Genomic DNA, 6,365 nt, shown 5'->3' with positions numbered 1-6,365 from the left:
GCATATATATATATATATATATATATATATATATATATATATATATATTTATATTTATATTCGCCGGGAGGGCAAATGACTCTACTCCACCTGATGGCAAGTCAGACCGATCCCCTTTTATGGGAACCGCTTGCACATTAGCTCTTCTCCAAGCCTCCGGCACACATCCACAAGAGAGAGAAAGTTGGAACAGGCGCGTTAACACAGGAGACAGCTCCGCTGCGCACTTCTTCAGCACTACGACTGGTATTCCATCGAGACCGCTAGCTTTCCGTACATCAAGTGATTGCAGCTCCGCACGCACATCACGTTGCCTGATTTTGATGTCAGGCATCGTATGGCCACATAAAGGTATTGTAGGTGGCAGCGCACTACAATAATCGATGACGGAATTATCGGCAAAGAGTTTAGTCCGGATTTCTGAGCGGTGGCAGCGAAGGTTGGCAGAAATTGTTTTGCACAGACTTGGTCAGACGTCAGAAGCTACGGGAGCCCCTAGGATGCGAAACAAGGTCATGACCAATTTGTACAATGCGCTGTGCATCCGCTCTCGTGTATGCCTTTCTACAGGACTTGGAATTTTTATTGTAGTTTGCTTTCAGTGTGTCAATGTTAGATGCCCCGCTAATGCAGCCGTTGATCCACTTGCGATATGCCGCCTGCTTAGATGATACAGCATCGGCACATTCACGAGCGAACCAACGGTTACGTGTACTCCTACTAACGAGATCTGAGCTACGAATGTAGTATTCCATTCCCAACATGATCTCGTCAGCAACAGCAGCGGCACTAGCTGTCGGGTCATTTCCACTGAAGCAACGTTCCTTCCAAGGGACCGACGCATAGTAATCACGCATACCGTCTCAATCTGCCGACTTATAGTGCCAAACGCGACGTTTTCATACCGCTAGTGGCGACAGCTTGGCCTGTGGCACTCTGGTAGATATAAGGCTGTGATCCGAAGAACCAAGAGGAGCTTGAACCACAACCTGATATTCCACCTGGTGAGAAGTCAGCAGAAGGTCCAGTAGTGAAGGTGCTTGCCCATCAATATCTGGGATCCTGGTGGGCTGATCAACCAGTTGGGTCAAGTCATGTGTGAGAGCAAAAGCATAAGCAGTCCTTCCAGCATGGTCAGTTTTAAGGAATTTCAACCATGATTCGTGGTGAGCATTAAAATCCCCCAAAAACACCAATTCCGCGTTAGGAAACTGCTCTTGCGCAGCATCTGCCACCCGACTAAGATGGTCAAATAATCGGCTTGTCTTCAAGTCACCATTGTGGGATCTGTAGAAGCACACGTAGACTCGACTCTGACGAACCAGGTCCACACGTACCACCAACATGGAGAAGGAGGGGTCCTCCAAGCAGCGCAGTCGGTGACAGCAAACATCCGTCCTGACGAATAAGCATACTCCGGCTTTCGCTTTGAAGGATTCTTCAAGCGTGTAGCCGGGATAATTAAGGTAGCTGGTATCGGCAGGACGGAGTATTGTGTCTCCGTGAGAAACAACATTGCTGGCCGTGCTGTCTCGAGATGGTGGTGGACAGCGTTGAGGTTAGCGTGGAGTCCACGGATGTTAGAGAACTCGACCTCAAACAGCGAGGGTATGGTGGGGGTGTGCACCGCTGTACGAACGTTATTTCTGTTTTGTTGCGCTACCATGTGGGAAAAAAAAATGGAAAAGAGACGTGAAGCGAGCGACGTATTACCACGATAGGGATGGGCAAAGTGTGGAGGCGTGTTTCCCCGAGTGGTTGCCAAAAGGAAAAATACACTGACCCGCCGGACGGAAAGGCCCCCGAACCCCCCCGGAAGTGGCCGCCGGGACCCCACCTTCCGGTCACCAACCGGCACGACGGTCCAACCCGAGATTATGCGTGGCCTGGTGGGGCAGGCCACGTGGGGAGCTGGTTAGGCACGCTCGGGCCCCTGTACTATGCCACGGGCGGCCAGCGGAACAGCCGTTTCTTCGGGTCTCCCTGTCCGGCAGGTAAATACAGTTTTCCCCGGCATTGGTTCAACAGCCGTCTCCATTGGACTAACACCCATCGCGGCAATACTCGCTCGGGCACTGTCTGTACGCTGGCTGACCTCGAAACGCGGCTGTAAGCCACTTCACGAGTTTTTCACCATGCGTACGGTGGTAACAAGCCAGGTAGATGTTTAACATCCTACCACTAGATGAGCAGATGGTCGCTCAGATATCCCTTAGTCGCCTCTTACGACACCCATGGGAACGAGAGGGGCAGTGAAATGTATTCTTTCTCCGTCACTACACGGATAAAATATAAGATATAAGTTTACATTTAGAAATAATCTAGTCAATAAGGAATGTAGTGCCTTAGTATAGTCCTGTTAAATATTTTGGCAAATATTTAATAAAATTGAATTGCTTAGTACAATATAGAAGTTCGATGTGTATGATTTGGATATGTAAAACGGGTATGAATAAATTATATAAAATAAAGTGCAATAATTATGTTAAAAATTAAGATACATAATAAACAAGTAGCATATGAAAAAAACATAATATAAAAAAATACAAAATATAATAATCAACCAGGAAGTCTGCTAAATATGCCTTTATTATATATCGAAATGTCAAGTTTTTATTTCGTTTTCTTTAGAGATTTCTACGTAGCATTGAGTGGCTTGTTGCTTTGTTTTGGTCAAATGTAAAGGAAACCTGCCGAAAGATTCTTTAGAACGAACACATTCAAATGGATTCCCTTTTTTAAAATAAACTATTATTATATCATTCTCCATTCCTAAATCGCTGGTCACGTGATATAAAAGAAATTAAAATCAAAAGGAACAACTCACGGTTGAAAAGGCACATTCGTTTAAAAGACTTTACAACAATTACTTTATGGTGTAAGAACACACAATTTGTTTCAATATTTTTAAAGAAGCCTCTACGTAACATTACGAAATATATCTTTTCAAACCGGTGATATAATTGATAGGGAAGTAAGTTTAAGGGCGCAAAAGGTCCCTCAATAACGTATTAATTTCTGATAAATCTATATGTACGTGTGGAAACAGCTTCAGCGCAACGAAACCATAGTACCTAATGTCTTTTTCTTTATGCAAATTTTTACGATGGGTTTAGTAGTTACGACGTGAAAGCGTAACGACCAACTCACTTTTTGTATTTATAACAGTATTTGTGACTAGGATAGAAGAATTATACTTATTTATTGATTGTCAAATGGAAACTACCATAGCTTGATACTTGAAAACAACGAAAGAAACGCAGTTCATTAGCAAATATTTTAAGAGTACATTTTCAAAATTTAATTTTATGGATATTTGGGTGGTAATGCCTCAATTACTAGTTAAACAAATATGTAATCTTGGGTCACTGGTTAACTAATCCAACAACACTGCCGTATTATTTGTTTATATACAATATTCAATCACTAATGAAATAATTAAAATATGAATAAAAAATAATAGGTACTAGATAAAAGGATGTATAGAAAACATTTTTAATTATTAAAGGTAAGGTAGGGAACTACAATTTATGTATGTGGTCTAATTGCATTACAGAATGGCTAAACATTCTTGAATTTTTAGTGACGAGCACTTCGTGACCTAACTGACCCATTGGCAAGTGGCGACTGTACGTATTTCCTAAATACATTTTAATGAACAGCTACGATTACATCGTGTATAAGTATTATTAATATATATTAGTTGCTTCTCAATACATGTTATGTTCGGCTAAATATTAAGGAAATTGTGATAAATTGAGATATCTACTCATAAAAGTGGTACAAGAACTAGACTTAAGATTAATCGACTTCATACTGCCAGTAACTCTTTTGTGGGGCAGGTTTAAGAACATATTCCCAGAAAGCGTTTAAACTGTCTCTCCTAATAGATGCAATAACGGTATTATTAATATAATTTATGTTTCTGTTTTCTTTAGTTGGAAAAGATCGTTCAAGGAATTACCCCTAATTGTGTAATAGCGGCTTAACAGGGCAACGATTAATCGTAGCGAATTCTCTATATAGTTCGTTTGAACAGTTTTATTGAATGTGTGTGTGTGTATGATATGCGTAGATTTCGTTTGCACAGTTGGACAACGGCTGTTCCATTTTCTATTCGATAAATCGTTGTCGATTGCCTTTGCACAGTTTCATCGTAGCGTGATGGCAGTCTCATTCTGGAGCTCAGTTCTAAAAGGGACTTGCGGTATGTGGACACGCGGAAGTAGATCGAAGTGATCTTACGTAATTTCCGACAACATGTTTCACACGCCAGCATCTGCGGAGAACTGACGATAAACGCAGATATCGGTCGCGTAAAATAGGGTCATCCGATATAACTGTGCAAACTGGAATTGCTACGATATATCGTTGACATCTGTAGTGGCCATTTGTCGCGATATTATTACAAAAAGTAATAATCTATACTACCTATGACCTGGGCGACCGAGCTTAGCCCGGCACTTATAATAATAATTAGTAATGTTTTTTTTTGTGTGTGTAATTTTTTTTTCCGGACAGACTTTTTTTTTTCTCGCTGGAAAAACACATTTATGTGTTTTCCCCACATGAGGTGGGGGTATGTGGGACTCACCGGTGCTGAAGGCGCTGAAATACCCACTAAAAAACCAGCGGTACCTACTCCGTCTTGTCGAGGGACGTCACGGGATCGCTTGCGCATACTAACGTGCCGTCCCGACGGTTGGCCCGCTTCTGCGGGCCTCCAAACCCTAGGGGGTTCTCGGGGTACAGAGATCCCCTAGCCCCGGCGACACTCACGGCGGGAGGAGAACATGCGCATAGCGCCGACGTCTTCTCCCCGGTCTTCTTCGGTGAAGTGGGTCAGCGGAGGCTCTCTCCTCGCACTCCCGCTCCACGGCCTCCTTCTGCGACATGACATTTTCGCAGAAGGAGACCATCTCCATCCAGCACCTTTCGCTACCAAGCATGGCATTTATCACGCTCGGCAGCGAAAGGTCTCCGCCGATTAAAGTCGCCAGGGAAAAGCGCTGAGGCCCCCAAGCGGCACACTCCATCAGAGTGTGGCATGCCGTGTCTATAGGCGCACCACACTAGTGGCAGGAGGGCGTTACCGCCCGCCTGACTATTCCGTGCAGGTACTTACCGAAGCACCCATGTCCAGTAAGTGTATTTTATCCGTGTAGTGACGGAGAAAGAATACATTTCACTGCCCCTCTCTTTCCCATGGGTGTCGTAAGAGGCGACTAAGGGATATCTGGGCGACCATCTGCTCATCTGGTGGTAGGATATTAAACATCTACCTGGCTTGTTACCACCGTACGCATGGTGAAAAACTCGTGAAGTGGCTTATAGCCGCGTTTCGAGGTCAGCTAGCGTACAGCCAGAGCCCGAGCGAGTATTGCTGCGATGGGTGTTGGTCCAATGGAGACGGCTGTTGAGCCAATGCCGGAGGAAACTGTATTGACCTGCCGGACAGGGAGACCCGAAGAAACGGCTGTTCCGCTGGCCGCCCGTGGCATAGTACAGGGCCCGAGCGTGCCTAACCAGCTCGTGAGGCTGCCCCACCAGGCCACGCATAATCTCGGGGTAGACCGTCGTGCCGGTTGGTGACCGGTAGGTGGGGTCCCGGCGGCCACTTCCGGGGGGGTTCGGGGGCCCTTCCGTCCGGCGGGTCAGTGTATTTTTCCTTTTGGCAACCACTTGGGGAAACACGCCTCCACACTTTGCCCATCCCTATCGTGGAAATACATCGCTCGCTTCACGTCTCTTTTCCATTTTATTTTTCCCAAATGGCGCAACATAACTGAAATAACGGTCGTACAGCGGTGCACATCCCCACCATACCCTCGCTGTTTGAGGTCGAGTTCTCTAATATCCGTGGACTCCACACTAACCTCAACGCTGTCCACCACCATCTCGAGACAGCACGGCCAGCAATATTGTTTCTCACGGAGACACAAATACTCCGTCCTGCCGATACCAGCTACCTTAATTATCCCGGCTACACGCTTGAAGAATCCTTCAAAGCGAAAGCCGGAGTATGCTTGTTCGTCAGGACGGATGTTTGCTGTCACCGACTGCGCTGCTTGGAGGACTCCTCCTTCTCCATGTTGGTGGTACGTCTGGACCTAAATTCGACCATGCTGGAAGGACTGCTCATGCTTTTGCTCTCACACATGACTTGACCCAACTGGTTGATCAGCCCACCAGGATCCCAGACATTGATGGGCAAGCACCTTCTCTACTGGACCTTCTGCTGACTTCTCACCCGGTGGAATATCAGGTTGTGGTTCAGGCTCCTCTCGGCTCTTCGGATCACAGCCTTATATCTGCCAGAGTGCCACAGGCCAAGCTGCCGCCTCTAGCGGTATGCAAACGTCGCG

This window comes from Nymphalis io, chromosome 19 (genome assembly GCF_905147045.1).
Source record: "Nymphalis io chromosome 19, ilAglIoxx1.1, whole genome shotgun sequence".
In the NCBI taxonomy this organism is placed as follows: Eukaryota; Metazoa; Arthropoda; class Insecta; order Lepidoptera; family Nymphalidae; genus Nymphalis; species Nymphalis io.
Note: the sequence above shows the minus strand (reverse complement) of the source record.